The sequence below is a fragment of the Mustela putorius genome, unplaced genomic scaffold (genome assembly GCF_011764305.1).
Source record: "Mustela putorius furo isolate JIRA1106 unplaced genomic scaffold, ASM1176430v1.1 tig00000680_pilon_pilon_pilon, whole genome shotgun sequence".
Classification (NCBI taxonomy): Eukaryota; Metazoa; Chordata; class Mammalia; order Carnivora; family Mustelidae; genus Mustela; species Mustela putorius.
In genome coordinates this window covers 1,482,052-1,508,620 of record NW_025421442.1, presented here as the reverse complement: position 1 = coordinate 1,508,620, position 26,569 = coordinate 1,482,052, and the positions used below count along the sequence as shown (strand labels likewise).

The 26,569-nt window shown below is 54.5% G+C and overlaps 1 protein-coding gene across 4 annotated transcripts in view; it reads left to right on the top strand.

Annotated features, from left to right (window-relative positions):
* Nucleotides 1-905: 905 nt before the first annotated feature.
* Nucleotides 906-26,569, top strand: part of SYK (spleen associated tyrosine kinase) — a 67,625-nt gene continuing 41,961 nt past the window's right edge. Inside the window, exon 1 of one of the 4 annotated variants that reach the window (XM_045083012.1) lies at nucleotides 906-1,054. The gene's annotated coding sequence lies outside the window, so the exon portion shown is untranslated. Of the gene's footprint in view, nucleotides 1,055-1,487; nucleotides 1,802-26,569 lie in introns of those variants that run through there. The other 3 variants (XR_006607570.1, XM_045083013.1, XM_045083011.1) reach the window with 3 other exon arrangements.

Below are 26,569 nucleotides of genomic sequence, written 5' to 3'. Positions count from 1 at the left end.
TGTCCATCACCTTGCACTTCTCCGTGGCAGTTATAATCTAACACACTGTAGACTTTACTTTGATGGGGGGGGGGTGGTGCTTAGGATACAATCTTTTAAAACACCCACTGCCAACCGCTGTCACCAAGAATCCCAGGGGCCGGCACTGGCTTATGGGAAAAATGTAAAGAGGGCTGTTCCACAGAAGAACGAGGCAACAGGGTAGGGACAGGGGCCCAGGTAGGTGTTTTTTAAAATATTTTTTAAATACCACAGTAAATATTAGACTTCCTTTATTTACCTCCGGGCAGGACGACTGGCTGTGGTACAAGGAATCCAGTTAAACCCACTGTCATGAACCCTGAAATAAAGAGAGCCCCCGGGAAACACGGCGCTGGGGAAGCCGGGCCCATCCACACGTGCGCGGGGAAGTCTGGTGTTCACCGAGAGCCTGGGGCAGGGTTGCCTGGGGTCCTGTGGTCACAGGTCCCCAGGAGGGCCTAGGACTGGTGATTGGGAATACAGCGCGCCCTGAGCCAGATTATCTTCCCAAGCCACGGCCCTTAGGGTTGTCGGAGCTTCAAAGGACCAGGTGGCAGCTGGCGAGGTGGCTGGGGGGTCCTTTTTGGCAGTTGTCCCTTGTCTGTAGAGGAAGGCCCCTGGCTGGGGCCTGCTGCGGCTGGGAGGCAGGTCTGGGAGGCAGGGCGCGGGGGCGCTAGCGGCGCTCGGAGCCTGTCCTGGCCGCAGGGGCACTGGGGCGCAAGGGAGGCAGGGCGGGCCAGGGGCGCGGGGGCGCCGGGGCGCCAGGGGTCCTCCGGGCAGGCCCGGGGCGCGGGGCACGGGGGCGCACCGGCGGGGGGCGGGCCCGGGGCACTGGGGCGCGGCGGCCGGGAGGAAGTGCGGGGCCTGCCCGGGCGCGTTAAGGAAGTTGCCCAAAATGAGGAAGCGCCTCGCGCCCGGCGGCTGAGGCGACTCCAGCCCCCGGAGGAGCGAGAAGGAGCGGGCGGTCCTGCGCTGCGCCCCGACCTGTCCCGGCCCGGCGTCCAGCGCCCCGCCCTCGGCTCACCTGGCACAGGTAGGTGTGCGCGCGCGCCCTCCACGCGGCAGCGGCGACCCGGAGCCCGCGGGCCCCCTCCTGCGGGGGAAAGCGGCGGCGGAGATGCGGCAGCCGCGCCCACCCCCCACCCCTGGGCCCGGGTCTATGCCTGTGCTCGGGGCCTCCCCTGACAAAGGAGGGACAATCTGATGGACTCTCAGGAAGGTGCTGCCAGCTTTTGTCCTAAACCGAGTGATCTCGGGTCAGACCTGCCTGGGCAGCAAGGGGCCCGGCTTGTGGGTGCGGGAGCCCCCGGAGCGGAGAGGCGCGGGCAGGGCTCCGTGGTGCCAGAAAGCGCGCGTTGTCATTTGGCTATTTTATAGATCCGCTGGAAAATTCTACGGGCTTTATCGAGATGCAGATGTTCCGGCGCCTGCGGAGGGCCTAACATATCCCCGCCTTTTCCTACAGAAAGAAAGAGCAGTTGCAGGAAAGCACCACACTTTCGGAGCCATTACTAAAATGTAGCAGGATTGCGCGTGGTGACCCGTTTTCGTGGTAAAGTAACTTAATTAGGCCGTAAGGAACTTGGAGAGCCGAGTGTAGTCGCTTGTAAGTTGGAGTTAAATGTTGTTTCGGCAATATGGCTCCAAAACGTTAAGCCCACCTACATAACTGTACAAAGGCAGTTGGGTTTTTGGTTCCCTAGAATGTTCGAGAACTAGAAGGAGCGCCATTGGAGAAGTTGCCGTTGGACTCTTTCTTGCGCTGGAAACAGTGTTGCAGGTTAGTTTTATCAGTTTGCCTGAATCACCAAAGATGCCACTGTTTTCTAGCAAACCCTGACTAGCCAGGGTTCTTTTCCTTAAACCCTGGAAGCATGTCGGCCTTAGTTAGGAGTTGGAGATGCTCCACATCTGAATTTTCTAGTTAAAAAGGAGTTCATCTTGTGATGACTTGGAATTCCTGGAAGAAATGCAAATGATTCTAGCGTTTGAAGTCTTTGTTTTAGTAAGAACAAATTCAAATCTTTTAGGAAGGCAGCGTTTTAGTTAAAAGCAACTAAATGCATCAATGTGCTGTCCACCCAACCCCCCCAAAAAAGTCCATCTAGGGCACGAATATATATATATCCTTGAGCTAAAAAGTTGAAAAACTGGTAAAGTGTTACATGTTTTCTATGAGAAATGTTGTCTGTTAGAAATATTTTATCAAACCGTTTTGTTCCGTCTCCATTATACTTTTGCTTCCATGTGTTTACAGAACTTTTGCAGTAAAATAGAAATGGATTTGGAGTCTCTATATGTGGAGTGTTTTCATATGTAGGATTTTATAAATAGGCTTAATAACTAGAACGTTTGTAAGGTTCTAAGCGAGGGTAAAAGTTGAAGCGTGTCCTGGAGGTCTTCACCTGCCCGGAGGAATGAAGTTGGCAGATAATTTTAGTGCTAGACCTGTATTTGAGAAATAACTCACTTTAGCCTTCTACGGGTTCATACTCAATATTCTAAGCGTAGGTCTGATTTCTCTGTTTTTATTTTATTTATTTATTTTATTTTAATCGTCTTGTCCTTTTTTTGATTTTTCTGTTTTTACACCAAAGACTTCTTGGTTCATTAATACTTAAGCAGCACATGCCATGTCCATAATTATTTTCCAAAACCCTGGTGCTGATATGTTTTGGAACTGTGGGTTTTTCACAATTTAGAACTTAAATTGAGAATCTGAATTTCAACACTGAAAAAAACATTTCTCCGAATCTAGAAAGGCACTGCCCCAGGCACGCTCCTGCAATCGCACCGTCCATATGCCTGCACCCACAGTGTGACTCGTCTTGCTCAGTAGAATAAACAGACTAAAAATAGCTGTGTGTCCGTTTAGGGCAGATGTTGTCACCAAGTGAGTTCCCTAAAACTCACCTCAAAACCTGGTTTCTGAGCTTTTGCGCATTAGGATTTAAGGGACCCTTTAAGACCCGTCGGGGGCTGTTGTTTACTTTCCGGAAATAAATTGCATTTCTGCTTCACAGTAGCTCACACCCTCTGTGATTAAAAGGGCAGTTGTCTCTTTTCTGGGAGTCTGAAGTAGCAAGACTTCAACTGAAATTTTAGTGATCCCAGTCCCAGTCCAGATCCCAGTGAGAACAGGATGCCTCGCCCCTCGGGATAAGCGGTGCCCTCCAGCCGCAGGGCTTCGAGGTGGATGGCCTGACACGGAGAACACAGGCAGGGCATTGCTCTTCCTCACCGCTGCAGTGCGGCTTTGGAAGAAGTACTGCTTCCTGCTCCCTCCACGCCTGGCTTGCCGTCTGTCCATCTGTCCGTCCTCCGTCCTCGGGGTCTAAGGAGCGGCAGAGCACTTGCTACAATCCCAGCTACTTTTGCTTCCTCCTCGCCCCTTCTCCCCCCTGATCCCTATTTGCAAGTTTTAACATTTTCTTCCCTTTTTGGATTGGTTTCGGTATACAGTGGAGTTGGGCCCTTGGGGGAGAGTTATTTTTTAAATAGTCCTGCACTGAACATTAATTTATTTTCTTTCAAATTGACTGAGATCAAAAGGCAGAGTCTTCCTGAGAGACTGGAATCAAGCTCCCTGAATTAACTGTGTCTCTTCTCTTGCTCTTCTGCCTTGCATTTCAACAAGCTGGTTCTTTTTCACTTAGAAAAGCCATTTTTTTTTTGTTTTGTTTTGTTTTGTTTTGTGTGGGGCTGAGGCCAGGACGAAGCTAGACTGAGTGGTTTTGAAAGGAGAAGCTCATTCATTCATTTGGGCGTCCTGTAAGTGGCTCACTTCCTATGAGCTTACAGTTTCCATTTGGAAATTGTTTGCCTTTAAAAATTGAGTATGTCGGCTTTGCCCTATGGGTCTTAAAAGGGGGTTGAATTAGAATCTTACATGCAGGCCAAAGACACCAGTACAGGAAAGAATATTGAGGTTGCATTACGGTAGGCTTAAAGAATCAAGAACGGCTCTCTCTTGATCTGTCCATTTCTGGAAACCACCAGAAATGGGCTCCGGAGGCCGCCAAAGGCTGATGGTGAGGGGAGGAAGTGAGGATTGAACAAAGAGCAGCGACACCCCAGTTACTACGGAGGGTGAACTGGCAGCTTTCATGACGGATGGTATCTGGTCCGAGCATCCTCTGTCCTGGGGTCCTCCCTCTGACACTGGGGTCCAGGCTCCTGAGGCTCGAGAGGGCGCTACCCCCTTCTCAGGGCTGTGCCGGAGGACAGGAGGGGACCCAGGGCGGGAGGGTGAGTGAGGCACGGCCCCGGCATGGTCAACAGCGAGAGTGGGGGTGGGGAAGGATGGCCGTGGGCCCAGGACCCAGTTTTAGGAAAACCCACAACTTAGATATTGGCTTGTTTATCTATGTTCTGTGGGGGCTCCAAAGAGCATTTAATTGTCCAGCACGTGACCTTCTGCTTTCCCACGACAGCTGTTTGTCTTAACTGATAAATCTGCATTGCGTTCTGGCCAGTCTGATAACTTTTTAAGCTGCCTGCTTCTGCTGACTTGTCGGGGAAGCGTTCTGCTGTGGCCAGAGTTGAGTTTTGCTTTTATGACATTCTCATTTATAGCAATGCCTTCCCACGCTCCGGGGCTGCTCCCCTAAGCCACCTTTGCCTCCTTTTAGCTGCTTCTTGTGGAATTCTCCACCTTATTGCTGGTAATGTGCTCGTTTGTGGGTTTTGATGTGTCCGCGTTCAACCGTGTCTGTCAACTTCCTGCTCTGACAAAGGAGCCCTTGGCAGTCCCAGACCCGCACCCCCCACGGCCATCATGACGTCCTTTGGGGCTGGGAAGCCGTGTGGTGTTGATCGTGATGTTAGTGATTGTAGAGCGAGGGGTGTCATGTGGTTCCAGTTTACTTCTGGGAGACTTCTGCTGTTTTTCCTGGGTAAACACTGGCTTCTGCGCCTGTGACGACATCTCCCTAACTCTCTGACGCAAAACCAACTCCCCAACTTTCCCGCTGCACCAGATACACCAGGAGATCGATCTGTTCCGATTTTCCCTTCTTTTTCTGGAACCCTTGTCTCCTTGCTCAAGTCTGATGCCTTTCCCTGTCTTACTGCCCACGTATTAGTGAGGGAAGCCCGTCCAGGGGAACGGCTTCACTAAAGATGCTTTTGCAAAGTGCCTCTCAGAGTTGCTCTACCCGTTGGAGTCTTAACATACGTCTGATCAGCAGCGCACACGTGCGGTGCGCCCATTGTAAGGCCACGGTAATATTTTGAGAACGTTCCCTCAAACCTTTTTATTTCTGTTAGGTATTATATGTATATTATATACACATACACGTGTTACTTACATTTTTACTATACTAATTGTATCAATTACATAATATAATAAATACATTATGTATAAACTTACTGTACCGTGTATGATATTATACTACATTAGATACAGTGTAGTGACTCCAGTTTTGGCCGCTGCATTTTATACCAGTTTAAGTGTCGCCTCTGTATTTGCTGTGACCCTGTGTTTTCTTATCCAGTCAATGGGGATGCATATTTTCCCGGGAATGGGGAGCCCATGGTGCTTTTTTTCAGGATGCCTGGCCTGGATCTCTTGGTCCTGAAGCATGTGCTGTGTGATTTTTAAGTCATATTCCAGGGAAGCTTTCCTTGCCCAAATCACAAGGTGCTAGAGGGAATCAGGTTGTGTGAGCAGGTAGTTGCTGGTGGGGGTTTGGGGGGGACCCGGGGGGCAGGTGACAGGGGGAGATGGGGTGTGGACCTGTCAAAGCACTCCCACGTCCATGGCCATGAGGTGTGTAGGTTCTTAGAGCGTCTTGGGATAGGGATCCTGAAGTCCACTTTGTGGAATGAGCGGTGACCTCCTGCGGCCCCTGTGTGAGACCGTTGGGTGCTGCTTGGGTGGAGGTATTTTCATCTTAAATGCTAAGGAAATTTGAGTGGTTTGATTGCTACGTGAAGATACTCAGGAAGGCTCCTGAGTATCTTCATCAGCAGTGGTTGCGAGTAGGGGCCCAGAGCTCCTTTGGGTTCAAGTCCCATTCTGTATTGAAGTTTCCATTTCTGTCTTTGGGAATGGAACGTCCACGGGGTTCCACGGAGACTCACCACAGGGACCCCGCGTGCAGTGCCCACTCCTGGCCTATGGCCATCTCTGCCTCCCCTACACGAGTGGCTCTGGGAGTCTGCTCCCGCAGTCTTGGGGGAGGCTGGTATTCGCACTCCCAAACAGGTCACAGGCCAGTAAGTACTATTTCTAAAGCAAGTTTCTCTAACCTCCAATTTGGAAGAACCTTGTACCATTTGTTTTTTGTTTTTTTTTTTAATGTGTTAAATGCATGGCATGCCCTGGTACGTGTCCATTAAGGAAGAATTCGGATTTGATGGGCACCCTGGCACTCTCCGTGGCCGGCCCCCGTGCCCCAGCCCACCCTCTGTGGCAGGAAGGTGTGTTTCTTTCACCTCAGCGCCTGTGTGTGTGTTTCCTTAACACCACTATCATTCTGCGACTTTCTTTTTCTAATCAACCACAAGCCTGGAATGGAGGGAGGTCTTCCCACCCGAGGTCACTGCGTTCTGTTCTGCAGACTCGAAAATAAGCTCATTAACCCACGGACATTCAGCTCTCCCCGGCCCCCGCCCCGCCAATTTCTGTTACTATGCTAACGCACGCCTCTCACCAAGCGAGCTAACCAGCCACCTACTTTGTATGAACTAAGCTGCGGTGAACGCCCCCCAGGCCTCTGGCGTTCCCAGGGCACCACTCCCTGGAGCCCACTCCCACCTCTCAGCGCCACCCTGTCCCCCTCACCGGGCTGAGCCCATCCCTTTGTCTTCCCGGGTCGGCAGCAGTTTGCAGCCCCTGGGCCACAGCCTCCCTCGCTTCCCGTCACGGTTACGGACTCACAGTCTGTCTCCTGTTGGAATGCCTCCTCCGGCCTTTCTCTGCATTTATAGCTGCTGCACAGGCTTGGAGAGGAACGCCACCACTTCCTTTTCTTACCAACCCGATCAGCTGATGGTCATGGCTGTGTGAGGTTGTGACAGCGAGGAGGAAGGGGGGTGAGCCCGCCGGAGCAGGCTGGATTACAGGCCGGGAGCTGCTTTGGGGTTCGCTGGGTCCTGGCAGCTGTGCCGGCCGCCCTGGGGCTCGGGCAGGACGTGTGTCCGAGGAAAGGGCTGCCCTGCCGTGTCCGTGCTGACAATTGGGACGTGGCCAGCCCAGGAGCATAACTTGCTCAGAAGCACGTGTGTGGAAGGGACCCCGGGGACCTTCCAGTTCACCTCCTGAGAAGGTCAAGTGACTTGTCCAGCAGCTAAAGGGTGTGGCAGGGTCCCAAAGCCTCAGACCTGTGTGGCTCATCTGGACCCATGATTCTTAGCTTCCGCTCTGACAAGGAGTGGGTGGCCAGGAGGTGCAGAGTCCTGCCCGCGACACAGGGAGGCCCAAGGAGGCAGGGGGACCGGGCATGAGCTCCGTGCACCGTGTGGTTACTATCTTTATAGCTTTGTCTGGGGAAATCTAGCTAATTCAGTCGGAATTGGACAACCAGTCTTGAATCAATGACAGGTTAATATGAGAACATCAATGCTTTCATGTTTTTGTCTCCTTTCAACACACGTTAAGCTTACTTCCAAGCTCACCACCAGAGCGAAGCAGAGCCACTTGCAAGCTAGTTGGAGAGGGTGCCCCAAGGCACTGTCTACACCACAGGCTGCCCCGTGAGGGGAAGAGTGGTTGCTCCCCATGGGCGTTCCTGCCACCAGGGCTGGGAGGGAACCCATGGAATGGAGAATTTTCCCGTGGGACTAGAGTGGTCCGGCCGGAGGAAGGCCAGTCGAGCGCTGCCGGGAAAGGCCGTGCTCTGGAAGGAAGGCAGAAAGCCACGCGGGCTCCCCACCAAGTTGCCCCGGTGTTGGCAGAGACACACCTGGCAGTTAACCCTTCCCACTCGTCTCTTCTGGAAACTCTGGAAACCGCGTGCATATCCTTCCGCAGAGGAATGGTACTGGTTTGCCAGGAGTGCTGGAACGGAGGACCAGAGACTCGGGGGTTAACTAATGGTTCTGGAGGCCGGAGGTCTGAGATCAGCTGTCCGCAGGGAGGCCACTCTCTCCGGCTTGTGGTCTCCTCCCTCTGTCCTCACACCTTCTTCCGTCTGTGTGCGTCTCGGTGTCGTGTCTTCCCCCTTCCCACGCGGGTGGCCGTCGTGCTGGATTAGGACCCACCATAATGGCCTCGTTTAAGCTTAATCACCTCGGTGAAAACTCTCTTTCCACATAAAATCGCATTCTGAGGGCCTGAGAAGTTAGGACTTCAACACAGGAATCTGTGGGACATGGTGGGTCAGCCTGTCCCCTCCTCGTGGTGGCCGTCTGCACTGCCATCCAGAGCATGAGGGGACTCTCTGGGCCTCACCACGAAAGACCCGGGGACATGATGGAACACAGGGCAGGTGAGGGGAGACAGGACCCCCGGGACCTTGAAGCAGAAATGCAGCGGGTCGTGCAGAAACCGGCCCCACGTGCGGAACGTCAGCACGAGCCAGGCGGGGACGCTCCCGTCCGTCAGGGAACAGGCGTGGGCTATTAGCCACCTCGGAAAAGCTTTACTTCTTAGACCGCAATAAGCTCCAGGCTGAGCAGAAAATGAAAACGTAACAGCAAGATCATACAAGAAAAGCTCAGGTGAGTTTTTAAGGAATTACGGTGTGAAGAAGGCCTTTCTTAAATATAACAGACAATACAAAACCAAGAAATAGAGAGGCGAGTATCATGTCCCAGCATTTTAAGCAAGTCTCTATACAAAGGATAAAGAATGTATAAACAAGTGGCAAACCCCCGTGAAAGACGCTTACTTTCAGCGTCCGTAGTGAGGACTCGGTCTTGACGTGCAGGGACTATTTTCAGATCGGTGAGAAACATGAACACAGCCGATAGAAGCCTCCACGGAGCACACGGACAAGTGCTGAGAAGGCGAACGAGCCCCCGTGCGTGGACACGGCCTGCGTCTGTGCAGTGCGCGTTGGTCGCAGCGCCGGCTCTGTGACCAGGCCTGGGGAAGGCGGACCCTCACGCGGTGGGCACTGGCAGGGTCGTCTTCTGGAATTTAAAACGCGCATGCGCTTTCCCTAGATAGTTTCACTTTCAGGAACTCCTTACACCTATAGAGTCACAAAAGTGAAACAATGTATATGCATATGGTAATTCACTGCAACATTTCACTTTGTAATACCCCGGAGCGGGGGAGCGACAGGAAAGCACAGGAAAAAGGAAGCGCATATCAGGAGAGGGCTTGGTCGACTCACGCGTGTTCTGTCCGCACGGCCGAATCCCACGCGGTGGTCTTTTCAAAAAATGTGGGCTCTTTGTAACCACAGTGGAAGGAGGTCCAAGCTATAGTTGGTGAAACAGTGAGATGTAGTGTATCTCCATGCGTTTGCTAAAACACATGCGTGCACGCGACAACAGGGCCACACTGAGAACTCACCGTCTGCAGGTGGGGGTGCGCGGCCCACGTGCAAACACGCAGCCGGGTCCGGAAGCCAAGTCACCGACTATGAGCAGCATTTCCCTGGCGGGCGGCGGGGGGGTTGGGGGGGGTGGTGGAGGGGCAGTAACTTCAGTTTAGAGAAAAAGCGAGATGCACCTTTGGACTCTGCCCAGAGACGTTTCTGGATTTAGAGTGAGCAGGGGGGAATGGGGAGGTTTGCTGGGCTGAGACCGGAGGAGAGCTGGGCAGGACAGCATCCTGTGACTGGACGTTGGTCCCCGCAGGGGGAGGGGGTCCTCCAGAGGTTAGCCGGCTTGCCCGAGGTGCTTCGGCTGGGGTCCTCCCGCGTGCCCCTGGCCACCGCCCAGGCTTGGTGCGCCCCCACATGCTCAGGCTGTCTCCACACGTTCGGATGTGGTCTGGCGGGCGGCTCGCCTCTGGACTTTCCCCACAAGTGCAGCAGCTGAGGCTGAGAACAGGTGAGCGGGACTGCAGAGCACATGGCACGTCTTTAAAGCCTGGCCCCGTTGCCATCAAGGTGGACTGTACTGGGGCACTGGGCATCATGGCAGCCACGCATGCCTTTCTTTGCAAAGACTCTGATCCATCCCCACGGTGCACGGACGTGCGTGCGTGCATGCATGGATGTGAGAAACTGAGAGGGTTCACTCGTCTTCACGCCCTCCTTTTGCACTTGCGTCATGAGGTCTGGATGTCTGAAGTTGGGGAAGAAGGACTGTGAGGCCGACGTCAGCGCGTTCTCTGCACCAGCGGCCGACTGCTAGCGGGTACGAGCACGCGGAATGATTCTCCGGGACAGAATGTGCAGCGTCGTCTGATAGAAAGACTGGCCTGTCGCGTTTTCCACCCGAGGGCATTCCCATCTGTAGTTGACTCTGGCTCCCCCGTACACACGTGAGATGGTTATTTTCTCATGAGAAGGACACACACATGTTGCTCCGGGTTGAGAGCTGGGCCATCGTTTCTTGGTGTCTATGGCTTGGGGCCTCGCCGGTTGCTGTGGATGGTGACATGGGGACTGCTGTCGCTGTGGGCCATTTGGGGACCATCTGTGGCTGTGCCCTCCACAGTGCTGACCCTGTCCATCCACGCACCCACACAGGGCAGAGCGCTGTGCTCGCCCGGGGAGCCCCCAGGACTCCTCCGACATGCCCAAGCTTCTTGTCCTTTGTAACAGAACTTTTAGGACCACGGTTTTCACCCATGAATGCCCAGTTCCCAGAAGTGCTCCTCCAGCCCCTGTCTGGGGTCGGCATGGGGGGCAGAGACAGAGCCCGCACAGAGTCTGGCGTCCACCCTCTTTCTTGCTCATCTGCAGGGCGAGGCTGGAAGTGCTGGTCCGGTGCAGAGCTCGGGGGCCCGCAGGTGCACGTCTGGGGTTCACAGACGCACCCCGCAGAGCACCAGCGGTCTGGCTTGCAAAGAAGAGGCCGCCTGCAGCGTGGTCGTGGCTCGTGCATGAAATCCAGGAGCTTGCATGTTAGCCCCTGTTCGTCCAGGGAGTGAAAAAGAGGGTCCTTCAGGGGCAAGGATCGAGAACCGTGTGGTTCTGTATAGGGCCAGCAGCCACGTGTGGTCATGTACATTCCTGGTACTTAAAGGGAAACAAATTTCAAAGTCGGTTCTCTGCCACACTTCAAGCCACACATTCAAGGCCACCTGTGGCTCGTGGCTCCGTGTGGGACGGAGAGTGGAACAGCCTTTCCCTCGTGGTGGCACAGTCTAGTCCCACGGGTTCCCTCCCGGAGTCAGGAGACACGGGCTTCTACCCCTGCCCCCAAAACCCCATCTGTGGAGAGTGGCCTTTAACGCTTGGTGCTTTTCCGCACGTGGACCCGGGTGCCTCCCGTTTCCTTAAAGGGGTCTGGCCTCAAGGTCAGAGGAGACCCAAGTCTTGTCGACGGAAACTGGCTCAGCGCTTTCATCTGCAGTCGTGACACCGACTCAACACGACAGCCTTCCCCGACGCACGCATGTGCACACGTCACACCCATCACACACGTGTGTGTAAATGTGCACACCACACCCAGGGGCACGTGCACACACGCCACACACACCAGGGTGGTCCAGCCCAGTGACGGGTCAGGGGTGAGCCTGAGACACTGGAGTGGTGTCCAGGTGTCGCCCGGCGGTGGTCCCGAGGGAGCAGCCTTGGAGAGAGTTAGTCTTGGGTTAGCTACTTGGTTCGGTTTGGTTTCTGGAAGAATCAGCTAGTGTCTCGTTCAGGAGGATTTTGAGGTCATGGAGAAAAAGTTAATACTTGTTCATTTCTCTGCAATAATAAAAATAAATCCAACATCGTTTTCTCAAGATATTTGGGATCTGAGATCCTGTCCATGTAGAAAGGGCCGTCTGAAGCGGGAACGCTCCTACGGAGGCAGAAGGAAGGAAATCACGCAGATTTCATGACGTGCTGTGTCCCCGCTGTGCGGTCCTGGAGGGCGCACCGTGGGCTCCCGTGCGGGGAACGGAGGGGAGGGTGTCCCGGAGAGGCCATGGCTGTGGGGGCCTGTGACACCGGACACAGAGGCCCATGTCGCCAGGTGGGACCCCCAGCTGGGCAAGCGTCCCTCTCCCTGAGGCTCCAGCCCTACCTCTCCCTGCAGCCTGCAGTTTGCCTGTTTCTGGAATTTCTGTGCTGCTTATTTGGGCGAGAGATAAGGCAGCCCAAGAGCAACAGTGCTGAAGGGTTTGGGAATTCTGGAACTTTCTTTCATGATTCAGCCCGTTGTCAGGAAGTGTGGCAACACGGGCTTCCTACGCGTAGCTGGGGGCCCGCCGGCAGCACTGACAAGGCAGCAGGGGCGCGACGCTCTCACCTGCAGGACTGCGTCTGAGGATCCGGCGTGAGGGTCCCGTCAGGATGGGGGTTCCCGGAACACTGCGGCTTCTTCCGCAGCCGGGTGACTGCCCGCCGCCCGGAGCCAGCTCTGTCTGGGTCGACAGAGAGGCCCAGAACCTTTGGTGCAGGGTGGCCAGCGCGCAGCAGCGGTTCTGCAGCCCCCAAGCCCCCCTGGGCCGTACCTGTCGCCTGGAGAGCCTCCAAACCCCCACAGGGCCGGCCACGCCCTGGGAGGCTTTGAGCCCTTTGGGGCTGGAACCCCATCACCCAGCACTCTGAACAGTGCATCACCCAGGCTCTTCTAAGCTGTAGGCATGGGGATGGGGCGTTGCTGCGCTCTAGAACTTTCTTCTGCTTGCTCATTGAGCTTGCTCAGGAATGCAGACCTCTGAGGATGCCTGCCTCCAGCAGCAGGTGGCCTGGGCCCCGACACGGTGGTGGGGGTGGGCACAGTCACGGGGTCTGCGGGGCTGCTGAGCGTCGGGAAGGGGGATAGCCCTGCTCCAGCCTGCCGATTCTTGGCCGACAGTCCGAGCCTTCCCACCCCCCGTAGCACTGTGGTCCCCGAGCTGAAATGGCACTGCCCCCTGCCGGCCTGAGCCCGCTGGACGGTCTGGCTCATGCTGGGCCCTGGGTCGACGGGCTCCCGTCCTGGCGGGTGGCCGGGGACAAGTCTGAGGTCTGTCATTCGCGCTCCCCGACAGGCTCCCGGGCTAGAGAATCCAGGGGAGAAGTCCTCTGGCTTCTGAAAAGCGACTTTCACCGAAGCTCTGATCACCTGTCCGTTCCTGCCTTGAACTTCTCTGCCTCGGGGACCTCGTAGACCGGGGTCTCCTTTGTCTTCCTCGTGTTTCTGGGCTGAATCCCTGGTGGATTCCCTCCCATGGTCCTAAAGCTCCTCCGTCCACCCCGTGCTCCATGCCTGAGCACTTGCTCGCTCTCTGCCCCCCCCCCACCTCTGCCGCCTGCTCACGACTCCCCTCCCCTCCCGTTCACGCCGTGCTGCGGTTGGAGCTGCTGTTTCTACCAAGCGGTGGATCTGGTGAGTGCTTGGATCCCACGGCTGTGTGTGTGAGTGTGTGTGTGCGTGTGTGTGCGAGTGTGTGTGTGCGTGTGTGTGTGTGTGTGTGTGGCCTTGGCCTCATCTGCCCCTCGGGACAGGCTTCTGGTGACGGTCCCTAGGTCCCACCTGTCTCTGTCACCACTTCTCTCCTTGGATTGTGTTCGTGTCCCTGCACAGACCCAGGGCAGGCCCCTCCTCTCGGACATGAGTCATGCTAGGGAGTGGCCCAGGGTGGGTCTCGGCCTGCACAGTGCTTTCCTCATTCTCAGTAACGCAGTGTGTGTGTGTGTGTGTGTGTGTGTGTGTCAGAGAGAGAGAGAGAGAGAGAGGGAATTGCGTTAATATTTATTTCTCCCTGAGGAGCCTCCCTGCCATTCAGAATCTTCTCTGACCTCAAAATATGGTTGATTCCCCACTTCTCAGTGGGACCCCAGCTCTGTGGGCTTGGCCCGAGGTCTGCAGCGGCCCCCATGTTTCCTGCCAGGGGGAGCTTTGCTGCGTTGGGTTCTGCTCCCACAGCCTGTCTGGGTGATTCCTGGCACTTCTCTTTCTGGTTCTTGCGAGGTCACTTCAGAGAGGACGCAGTCGTGACATCTTTATCTGCCAACACGCAAGCTATCTGAGGTTTTGGTATTTACCTTGAAGAGCATTTGTCATTTTCATTAAACAACTAAATTTCTTGAGGAACAGTTAAGAATAAACAAAATACAGTCAGAATGACCAGGAAAGTTCATGGTCAGGCACTCTGCTTCTGCCGGCCGCCCCGATCCATGCGGGCAGGCAGGGCTGTCTCCTCACTGGCTCTCTGTTCTCTTCAGTACCTTGATTTATGGGCCAAGTTCCACCAGCCAGAATAGTGCTGGGTGCTGGGGCTTTAGCAGTAGCCAAGATCCTTCCCCGCGCGCCGCCTGCTTCCGGCCAGACTGAGGAAGAGCAGGGGCGATCGCACAGGACCTCATTTGTTCCTCATGGCAGCCGTCTTTTTAAGGGAAGTTTTAAAAATACAGAAAAGTGCAACCATTCTCATAATTAACAAATATCACCACTTTACCTTTTTTCTTCTTTTCTTTTTTTTTCTTTTTGCCCCTATTTCTCCTAAAAGAACATTCTGAATAGAGTGAAAGCTACATCCATTTTGCGGAGAGCAATTTGCCCAACACCAGAGAGCCGGAGAGCAGCCGGACTGACGCTCAAGGTCAGGTCCCTGTGGGGGCAAAGTCTCTCTTCGTCTGGTTTACTTTGCACGCGGCCGCGCTGTTTTACGCACACGACGTTGAGTGGCTCGCCCACGGCAGGTGTCGGCGTCCGCAGTAGTGGCGCAGACTGACTCGTTCGCAGTGGACTGATGTCTGATGCGCGTATGTAAAGCCTGTGTTTTCGCGGGTGCCAGGAACGTTTGCAGAGCCTGCAGACACGGCAAGGCGGGGCTGTCAGGGGCTGAGACGAATCCAGGCGTGAGTCTGGCCCCTACGACGGTCCACTTACCGCGGTATGCGTGTCACGGTAACTGTCCCCGTCTCATTCCTGCGGCACGGAAGCCCGTGTAAATACTCAGGAGGCCTCTCGGAGGGGGAGGGGGATGAACCTGCGACTTGCCTTCAGCTCCTTCTCCGAGACGACGTGCTCTCTGTCCCCAGGGCCCGCGGGGTCTGTGTCTGCGAATTCACCCACCCACTTGCTGAAATTCATTTGAGACCGTAAGCCCGGAGCTCGTGGTGCCCTCACGGGCCTTGACGTGCCGAGAGCGGCAGGGGTCGACTCAATGGGCTGTGCTTGCCTCCGGCTCCGGTGGACGGACGCCCTCTGCCCACGTGTCATCTTGGCGTCGAGCAAGTCCCACATCTTTTCTCTTTTTTTAATTTTTCTGCTTTTTGTGGGTGACTTTGGAGTTTGAAGCTAGAGTATGGTGTGGGGTCCCGCGGTGCACGAGGCTGCGCGGCCCCTTCTGGAGGAACGCCATGTTCGATGGGCTTTCCTTGGGCAGGAGTTGCGACGTTGCTGCTCACAGGCTCTGTGTTAATTAATCAACGATATACGTTAAATCAGGTATTTTTAAACAGAAACACCCCAGGGTCAAGACTGCATTAACTGGTGCTTGGACGTGTGGGATCACCGCACCCCCCTCCCCCCAAACAAGCCTGTGCTTCCCCTCAAAGCAGCGGTCCCGTATTCACTAACTCTGTCTTCAAGGTAACGCTTCAGGAAGTGAATACCACACACGGGCACAACTGATTGTATTTTGTTTCCTTCTTGTACAAAGCAGGGAAATAGTGCTTTTAAAGATTTTATTTATCTGAGCTAGAGAGCGAGCTAAGGAGAAGTGAGAGAAGCAGGCTCCTTGCTAAGCATGGAGTCCCACCTGGGGCTCGATCCTGGGACCCTGGGATCACGACCTGGGCTGAAGGCAGACGCTTAAGCGACGGAGCCCCCAGGCGCCCTCACAGCCAGTATCTCTAAGGAAATGTGTTTCTTATAACCAGGGAGTGACTTTATGGCAGACTGACTTCCAGATGTACAAGCGGTGACCGGTGATGTCGTAACACGCACAGCCCCTGGGGGGGTCCCTATGGCTCCCACCGTTCAGACCCCCCGGTCCTCGGAGCTCACGTTCCACACAGGCTGACTTGGAAGGCGGAGGGCAGAGATCCTCGGGGCGCGTGAGGAAGGCAGTGAGCATTAGCCTTCGGTGGCTGTGGACTGCGTCGTCCAGCTTGGATGCAAGGGGAGGGGTCGGCCCCTGCCACAGGCCCACGACCCCACCAGACACTGAACCAAAGCTTTGTTTTTTAACATGTTTTTGAGTTCCTGCAATGCACATGCAATTTATAAACTAGGGGTCAGGACAGGAGCTCGTAAAGGCCATTTTGGTGAACTTCCGGAACTGAGTGAGGACTCATTTGATAGAGAAACCGCCATGGGTTGTAGTCTTAAGGCCTTCACTTGTTTGGCTCGTATCTATAAAAGTCTCATTCTGAGGATACCTGGAAAGCATTTTGCTCAGGTGTGGTAAGACACGCAGATGCGGAAATGATTGTCGTGAAGGAAGAAGTGTTTGCGCTCACAGATCCCTAGAAACAGGCGGGACTGTACACACCCCCTCCCCCAGGGAGGAAGCACTGGGGCCTGTCAGGAGGCAGAGGGAAATGGGAAAACAGAGCACGCCTTGTGGTTTCTGCAGGAAAGGGGAGGCAGGGTATACAGGCCTGAGGTCCGTTCCTCTGGAAAATTTCATTAGGTTCTCGGGTGTCAGCGCTGTTCACCATGGCCTGATTCCTGGCCCGGGGGTGTGAGAGCCCAGGGGAGGAGGTGGATGGGGGTTGGTTGGTTGGTTGGTTGGGATGAGAAAGGGTCCCTCGTAGGAGAGCCTTTACTGTCGACAGAAACTGTCCAACGCTGCGAGGGGCAGTCTCCCTGGGATCCACTAGATCCAGACAACAAAACATCAGAAATACAGAAAATAAGAAGAAGTAATGAGAGAAATGATGTATACGAGCCTCACGCGGTTCTCATGGTGACGGCTGGGAACGAGCCCCTCATGACTGGTAGTGGGCGGAATGCACCCGGGGCCTTCTCCACAAGAGGCTCCCCTCCAGGGAGAGGACCTGGTCACCGCCGTGTCCCAGCAAAAAGATTCCTCGTATTCTGTTCCCCTCCTTGTGGAGGGGACGATACAGACCCATCATTAATGGGGGTAAGGCTTCAAGTAAACGGATTGGAACACAGCAGACAGGAAAGGGAGTGTGGGTCTGGGAGAAAAACAAGCTGGACCACTGGATAAACACTGGGAAGGTCAACGCTCTGTGACCGCGGGGCACTGAGAGCCCGAGAGTTAATGGCAACGTACGGGAAGTGCGCCTTCCGCATGTCTCGCCTGCACAGGGATAGGCACAGGGTAGCCGCGGCGGCAGCTACCCAAACACGCCTCTGAGAAGGAGTAGCTGGGGAAGGACACGGAATGAGACCAGAAGACCGTGAAGTCTTGCCCCTGTGGCTACAGAAAACGTGGGATCCTAGTGCAGTGAAGGAAAACCTCAGTCCTCGGTTCCTTCTGTCTGGTTCAACCCGGCCATGTTTCCAACAGCAACAACAACAAAAACCAAAAACAAAACAAGAAAACCAAACCCTTCCAGGTTTCGATAGAAAGAATGACAAGCGTGCTAAAGGGGAAGCGAAAATACAGTCAACGCAGCAAGGATCCAGGAAACCCAGAGAAAGAAGAGAAAGCCAGAGAGGGATGGAGACCCCACGCACAGAGGAACGAGAGGAGTTATTGTTGGCAGACTTCCCGTCATGAACTGCAAACCAGAACTGAAGTTGTGAAATATCTGAAGAACTGAGGGGGAAGAAGACACAAGTGCTGACCTAGAATCCTCTGTCTCACTCAAGTGTCCTTCAAATGTGAAGGAGAAATCAAGACTTTCTTGAACAAACACATACAAGGAACATTTCCCACTAGCTGCCTGGCCCTACAGAAAGTATTAAAAGAAGTTTCTCAGAAGGAAGAGTGATCTCGGATCTGCCTGAAGAAAGGAAGAACATCAGAGAAGGAAAAAGGGAAGGTAAAATAAGATACTTCACTTTTCTTATTTTTAAATCTTCTTTTTTAAGATTTTATTTATTTATCAGAGAGAAAGAGAGGGAGAGAGAGTGAGCACAGGCAGACAAAGTGGCAGGCAGAGGCAGCGGGAGAAGCAGGCCCCCTGCGGAGCAAGGAGCCCGATGTGGGACTCGATCCCAGGACGCTGGGATCATGACCTGAGCCGAAGGCAGCTGCTTAACCAACTGAGCCACCCAGGCGTCCCACTTTTCTTATTTTTAATTGCTCCAAAAGGCAATCGTTCATTTAAATCAATAGAAGTAACAGTGTACTAGTGATTCTTACGTGTCTGTACGTGGAAAGAAGGCAGGGCTGTCACAGATGCTGAAATGGAAGATAGGAACACTGAGGAGGCAGAGTATTGTATGTGGAGTGGGTACTGTCATTTGAAAGTTCGATTGAAAACTTGGGTTTTGGGGCGCCTGGGTGGCTCAGTGGATTAAGCCGCTGCCTTTGGCTCAGGTCATGATCTCAGGGTCCTGGGATCGAGTCCCGCATCGGGCTCTCTGCACAGCAGGAAGTCTGCTTCCCTGCCCTCTCTGCCTATTGCTCTGCATCCTTGTGAGCTCTGTCTGTCAAATAAATAATTATAATCTTTTTTTAAAAAAAGAAAATTTAGATTTTAAATGTATATTGTAAACTCCAAGGAAACCACTAAAAATTTTTTAAAGTTATGCTGGAAAGATCTATAATGGAATGCTTGTAGTAAAACCAGAGAAAAACAGAAAAGCAAAATGTAATAAGATGCTTGAGTAAAACCAGAGAAAGCAGAAAAAGCAGAGAACAGAGAGAGAAAGAACAAATGCAATGAAAAAAAAGTTACAAATGTATCAGATATCAATCCAACTAAATAATTACTTTCTTTTTTTTTAAGATTTTACCTACTCATTTGACAAGAAAGAGAGAGATCACAAGTAGGCGGAGCTGCAGGCAGAGAGAGGGAGTGGGGGATGGGAAGCAGGCTCCCTGCTGAGCAGAGAGCCTGATGCGGGACTCGATCCCAGGACCCTGGGATCATGACCTGAGCCGAAGGCAGAGGCTTTAACCCACTGAGCCACCCAGGCACCCCTAAATAATCACTTTCAAAGCAGATGGTCTAACTATACCAGTTAAAGTACGGCGTTTATAGGAGCGGACCAAAAACATGACCCAAACCTATATTGTCTACAAAAGACCTATGTCAGATGTAAAGACACCTACAGATCAATACAGGAATGCAGAAAGATAGCCCCACCAATCAAAATAAAAGATGGAATAGGTACATCAATTTTAGCTAAAACAGACTTGAGAAAAGTAGAAGACTATCAGGGATAAAGAAGAGTGTTACGTGGCCGTAAAGGGATCAGTTGCCCAAGGAGACGGAACAGCCTTCGGCACGTCGGCGCATGTCAGCGTCAGAATACACAACGCGAACACGGATGGGACTGGAGGGAGAGTGGGCACACCCACGGCTGCAGCTGGAGACCCCACCGCCTCCTGTCGGTCACTGACCAAGTAGACCGAGGGCTGACGGGGTCGCGAGACCGGAGCAGCACCGTCGACCCCACTGGTCTGCTCGACACTCGTAAACTGTTCGGCCCAACAACAGGAAAACACACGTTCTTCTCAGACTCACCTAGAACGCTCATCAAGACAGCACATTCTTGGAAAACGTAGGTACCCATACTTACATGAATAAAAAATAACATAAATTATGTTCTCAGAATATAAGGGAATTAACCTAGAAATCAGTAACAGAAGGATAGCTAAATTCCCCCCAATTTTTAAAATTAAACAACAGAGTTCTAAATACACTGTAGGTCAAAGAAGTGTGAAGAGAACTACAAAAGTATGTTGAACAGAATAAAAATACAACAACAAATTTATGGGATTTAGCAAAAATTGTGCTTTAAAGGGAATTTATGGAGTTAAGTGCAAATATTAGATAAAAGGAATATTTATAAAATCCATAACCTGTGTTCCACCTTAGAAAGCTGCAAACTAAAAGAGCAGAAAAAGCCTAAAGCAAGAAGAAAAGACATAATTAAAATGAGAGTAGAAATCCTTGAAGTTGAAAACAGGGAAACGCCAGAGAAGAGACAATCACTGGTATCAGAAGTAGGAGACATCGGTGCCGATACCATGACCTCACAAACCAGTGACCAGATAGTGTGGAAGACTCTGTCCTCACAAATGTGATGGCAAACGTGAACCAGACTAGTTCCTGAAAGACACAAACCACCAGGACTCGCAGAAGGAAAAAGAGCCTGAATCGTCTTGTCTCCTCAGTTTAAGTCAATAATGTAATAAGCTCCTCCCTGCCAGGGCCGGGGGAGGTCCATGCTCCAACGGTTTCACTGATGGATTATAACATTCATTGAAGGAGGAAGTTAGCAATTTTCAATAATTTTCTCTTCCAGAAAATAGGGGCAGAGGGATGGAGACATGAGCGCGCCCTCACGTTCAGGTTACTGTAGACCCAGACGGACAGAGAGAGATGTCAGGTGCCGCACACACAGCTGAAGTGTGCTTGTATGCACACGTTCTCCGTCGTCGGAGGGGTCTAGAGGCAGTGGCATCTGCTAGCCGCGAACGCACCTTGTGCTCAGATCCTGGTCTCTGATACCACCCACCGCCCATCACAGGGAACAGGGAAACGAGAGTGTGGAGGAGTAGACCGAGGCGCATACCTGAGACACCCTCAGCATCTTCAGGGCAGTGACCCCCAAACACGACGCAAACCACAATGACGGGGCCAGTAGCCCAGGGCACAGGAACCGCTGGAAGGGATCCCAGTGGCCACACAAGCACTGTCAGAGCAACAGAGTAAAGCAATATTTCATTAAAACCTGATGCATGAATGAAATAACCTTGAATCCATACTTAGATAAAATAGGACTGAACCCATAAATAAGAGGAGGGGACAGACCCATCGACTCTGCGGAAGAATTCCAGACAATGTATGTAGATCTCTGCGCTCCAGCGGCCGGGACACTCCTCCCCTCTCCTGATGGATGGACGGCACCGAGTTTCTTCCTTCCAGACGGGGCGGACGGGAAGAGGCGGGGATGGGGGAGATCACCTTCACAGTGGAGAAGCCCGCCAAACGCCAGCTCGGCCCGTGTCGAAGAGGAACCCTAACGGTGGTAAGTCACGTCGAGAGCGCACACCCTTGATCTGATGTGAGGCAGATGGCACTTTCCCTGGGGGGTCTTTCTCCCCCAAACACGTAGCTTCAGTCTAACCATGGGAAAGACATCAGACAACCCGGGTGAGGGACCTTCTACAAACGGCCAGAACAGTCTCCTTCAGAACCGTCGAGGCCGTGCAGGACAAGGAAAGTCTGAGGACCCGTCACAACCAGCAGGTGCCCAAGGAGGCGTGAGAGCTCAGTACCGTGTGGTATCTGGGCTGGGGTTTAGGGACATAAAAAGAAGGCATTAGGTAAAAAACTAAGGAAATCCAGACAAAGTAATAAATGAGGGGCTTTAGTTAAGAATAGTGGGTCACTGTTGGTTCACTAGTTATGAGGGACGTACCATGTCCTGTAGGATGTTACGAACAGGGAAACTGAGCATGGAGTGTATGGACGTTCTGTACTATCGCTGCGATTTTTCTGAAAATCTAAGTATATCCTAAAATGTTAAGTTCATTTACAAACTAAAAGAGAAAGAGAAGGATCGATGCCCTCTCTGCCCTCCTGGAGGCAAGCGTGCGTCAAACACACTCATCCAAGTAGAGATACATTAAAATTAAGTCAGAACTCTGGTCAGTGGTGCGAAGGAAGGAGCAGGGTACCTCGAGGGGCCCTCGCTGGTCTGGAAGCATCCGAGGGTGCTGTGCTCAGAGAGCCCACGGGGAGCGGTGGGGCGGGTGGCGAGTGACCCTGAGATCAGAGGGCGGAAGTCCCGTTAGCAGAGAAGCGGTGTGACCAGGCTTTGTTGGAAGGGTGGAGCTAAGATGGGTAGGACTGGAGACCCAGCAGCGCGGAGAAGAGAGCTTCCTAGGAGGACATAGACTTGTCTCGAAGAGCCACACAGATGACATTGTGGGTGCACGTCCTCCGACCTGAGCCCGGGAAATCACAGACGGCCGGACCCCACCCCCACGGCTTCTGATTCTGCAAGCCACGTGGGGCCTGGAGGTTTCCATTCGCATATCTCGAAAGCTCCGTGTGATGCCGGTGTTGCCGGTCTTAGGGTCGCACATGGCCAGCCTCGGCTGCGCGGGACCAAGGAGGGAGCTCCGAGTTTGGTCAGAAAGGCCTGTGCTTGCATTAGGATGTGCGGGCTGAGGGACCTGTCGCCATGCCCCCGAGGGCCTCCGAAGGCTGTAGCTAAGGAAGGGCTGGCCTCTAGCACTGCTTGTCCCACGACTGCCTGTGTGTCCTTTGGGAGGTAACCGATGTCCTGGGCTCAGTGCCAGGCCTGATGAACCTGGGTACCACCACCTTCAGGGATGCGGGCAAGTCAGCTGATGCCCTGGGAGCCAGCGCCTGGGAGCTCCCCTCTGTCATTCCGTCATCCGGGTCACCATCCACTGTCGCCAGGCGGGCCCTGAAGGTGCACCTGTCCTCCTGGCGGCTCGGTCTGTCGTCCGTAAGATGGTGTGGAGCTTGCACAGACCCGTCTCTTCTGTGGGCCCGGGAGGCAGGATGCAGGATGCCGTCCGTTACTTCCCGGAACACATCCTTGCGAGTCTCCTGGACACATCGAAGTAGACCTTCCGCCAGAGTTCTGGAAGCTTCAGTGCGTGGAGAGGGTGTCTCTCCGTGTTGTGCCTCCTGTGGTGTTTCCGCGTGGAGTCTGGCCTCTCCCGGCTCTCCCAAGTGTGGGGGACAGCGGTGCCCGGAGTGTGAGCGCCACAAAAGTTTTGGTCGACCCAGCTTGGCACGTAGACATGAAGAGCGTGTCTGCTCAGCCTCGCCAGCCCCGGCCAGGAGCTGCTGAGAAGATTCTCTAGGGTCTCTCTCTACTTGATATAGTTTTATAAGAGAGTTTGATACTTATAATGTCTAGGGTTTTTTTTAATATATATAAAATACCCGTGAATTTTTTGGTAGACGCCGCTCGGCACTTAGGTCCCTGGGACTTGGGGACAGGTTCGCGGTGCTGAGTCTGTCCAGCGGGTCCGTGTCCTTGGGGTTGAATTCATCTGAAGGCGCCCCTGAAGGGAGCCCGCGGCCAGGGTGATCGGCACTTCGGCTCTCCGCTGGCTTGGTGCTGAGGCTGGAGGCGTGGGCCCACTTCCCTACTGCCAGACACCGTGCAGCCGCAGGAAGGACTCGGCTCGTGGGGGCTTGTCCTCTGCTCTGCGTGGCTTCCGCTGTTCTCCCTCGCAGAGCTTCTCTCCGGCTTTGGGGGCTTTTCCAGCTCGCCCACGCCCTCGCTGTCCCGGGCTCCTGATTCCAGACGCGCGTTTGAGTCCAGGAAAGGGAGGAAGGTCGAGCGTGTGGACGCAAGCACGTCCGGCAGCCCGGCCTCCCGCTTTCCAGTCTCCTGCGGGGTCTGCAGGAAGGGGCTGCACTCGGGTTTCAGCAAGGCCAGGTCTGTGCCGTCTTCCTGCCGCAGCCCACGCTCTCCTGCCCAGCACCGTCCAGCCCAACGCCGCTGCTCGCCTGTGGCCGTCACGTGGCCACACCACCCTTCTTCCCGTCATATAACTTTGGCCCCCGACTCAAGCATGGGGCGTGCTTGTGTCACGGGTTTATGACATCCACGAGCACCGTCCTCAGCTTCCGGCATGTGACGCCGTCCCGAGTCCCCCACAAACGCGCTTGCACGGACGAGGAGACGGTGCGGGGTAGTGACTTTTAACTGACACGGAGCAACGCTTGCTGTCGATGTCTCAACCCACACGAGCATGTCCCTACAGGTTGAAATCCGGTGGTTTGGCTTCTCCTGCAGGCACTGGCTCCCTGTGGTTTGTGTAAATGAGGGGCAGGGACGGGGACCCCAAAAATAGTATCCAGAAGCTGGAAATTTCAGCCAGGCCTCTCGGGATGGCACAGGAGGAGCCGAGTCTCCGTGGGGTGACCAGGTCTTCCCTGGAGTGTCGCCTAGAGCAGGACAAAGGAAACAAGGCTGTTTTGTGGCCCGTCCTGCTTCCCTGCGTGGTCTGCCCCGTGAGGAGCCCAGAGAGAAGCACCGGTCACGCTCAGTGTGTTCTCGTTTGTCACATCATTGTCTTCATTTCTCCTGCTTTGGGGACTCCGTGGCTGGGTGTCCGGGGCCCTGCTGGCAGCAGCCCCATCCCCTCCAGGACAGCAGGATGGGGACGTGACCCGGTGATGCCTTGGATGTCATCCTGTGCTCACGGAGTCTCCGCTAACCCAGCTCACGTCGCAAGCACGTCTTCGCGCCTCAGTCCTGCCGGGGCTGTGCATGTTCGTGTGCGCCGGGACCCCCGGGAGTGGCCGTGCAGATGCAGCCCTGTGTCCCCAGTCCTGTCTCGGCCCGCTGGCCACCTCCCATCCTCCCCGGCCCCGGGGGAGGACGCGGCCTGCTCATCTCTCTGCTCACCCCACGTGCAGGATGAAATGCTGGTTCGTCCCCAACACTCTCCACAGGGAAGCTGTTTGCAATCCAGACTCACCCTCTCTGTGCGAGTCCTGAGCTGGGCGGGTCCCCTGGGACCCCACCTCCCGGGGCCGAGTCTGGGCCGGGCCTGAGGGCCACACTGGGCAGGCTCAGGGTGTAAGTGAGCAGGAGCTGCTGGTGAGAAGCAGGACCGGCAGCCGCTTTGCCAGTCCCACCGGGAGGCAGGAGTGGTGTAGACAGCAGAGGCCCTGGGGTCACAGCCCTGTGGTAAACGCTGGGCCCCTGCCGCGGACCCTCCCCTGAGCCTCGCCCGTTGCTCTTTCCTGGAGGAAAGGCACTCACTCTCCTTCCCACACGGCACCGAGCAAAATCACTTGCACATAGTAGCTGCTCAGGGAGCGTGAGGAATGCATGGCTGTTTTCATGTTGACTTCGCTTAGGATGGGCTGGTCACTTACTCGTAAGCAAGTATGTTGAGAGCGAACATTTATGTTGACATCAAAGCTTAGTATCTGTGATCTGTGCTGATACGCACGGGAGAGAGATCAGGCAGGTACGAAGCAGGATTCTGTGGAGTCTGAAAATCCAGGCGCTGCCTGAGAGGCGTCTGTCTGTCCTCGGTGCGCTGTCCGGGCCCCCGAGTTCTGGAAGCATCGGAAGAACTCAGGTCTGAAGGTTCAGGGATAGGTTCAAGTATTGAAACTTCTCCTCTAATTCTAAGTGTTAGTGAAAAAAAAAAAATCACTTTCTCTGGCCTTAGATTTACTGTTTGTTTCTGAAACATGTGTCTCCGTCTTCTGAGAAGCTGTGCTTTCCCCCAAATGCAGAAGGGGGGACGCTAGGTAGAGATGGGGTTGTACGATCTTCCCCGGGGGGCCGGGTCCGCAGCGGCATGGCCTGCCGGTGGCCTCTCGGAGGCTGGGGACAGCGCCAGGGGAGGCGTGTCTCCCGGAGGACAACCCCGTATCGCTCAGGAAGCCGGTGGACACAGGGCTGGCTTAGGCCAGGTGCCGGGCGACTTGGGTCTCCATGGGCGGCCCAGCAGCATCTGTGTCCACGTGGTACCTCCCAAGCAGCGGGTCCCCTGCGGGAGACAGTGCCTGCCGTCCTCTGCAGAGTGGCCCAGGGTGGTCATCTGAGTACGGGGGATGCTGGGGCGGGCCCCCTGCGCCGGCCCTGACCTCGTCACTGTAACCAGCCGGCCGGCCCCTGACCAGCCCAGGAAACCTTATGGCCCCTGTAGACCGGGCTCTTTCCTCTTTCTTATGAAAATGAGTGAAACCCACAGACTGGGCGGTTCCGTTCACAACAGCCCCACACGGATGTCTCTCGTCTTCGAGCTGCGGAGGGAATTCCCACGTGAATTTTTATCAGGGCTGCTTTGCATCGACATGGCTGTGTGGCTCCAAGGGTCCTAAGCCAAGGTATCTTTAGTTCCCCTCAGTGGCAGGGCTCTGGCAGAGAGCATCCCCAGATTTTGCCCAGAGTCCCATTCATTTCTGCCACTGTCACCTCGGTCCGGATTCTGTGGGGAGGCTCTGGGGCCCAGTGACCCAGTGTCAGCCCCCTTAGCCTGCTGAGCGCGGACGGAGAGGTCCTCTGCAGGAAGTGAAGGGGCCGCACCTGCAGGAACCACGCTTCGCGGCTCGTAAGAAAAGCAGAAGTCTCCAAGCACCGGTCACGGCCTCTGACAACAGGGACAGACAGGGCTTAAGCAGAAACGGAAGTACAAAGACACAGCCGGCCCCCTTCACGGCTGAGGTTAAAGCACAGAAACAGACAAGGATCTCGGGAACCAGAATAACACTGTCGAGAACGTGTCTTACCCAAGGCAGGGTCGTGCATCTCCAGCCACGAGGGAGGGTCTCTGCCTGGGACAGGGGGCCACGTCGGTGGTCCACCCCCCTTATCCACAGATGTCACGATTATGAAGTCACCTTCTCGCCAAAATGTTTCCGCAGCCCACAGCCAGCGCTCACCTGGCCCGTGTGGTCAGCTGTGGACGTGCGCAGAGCAGCGAAGCGGTCGTCTGCTCCCA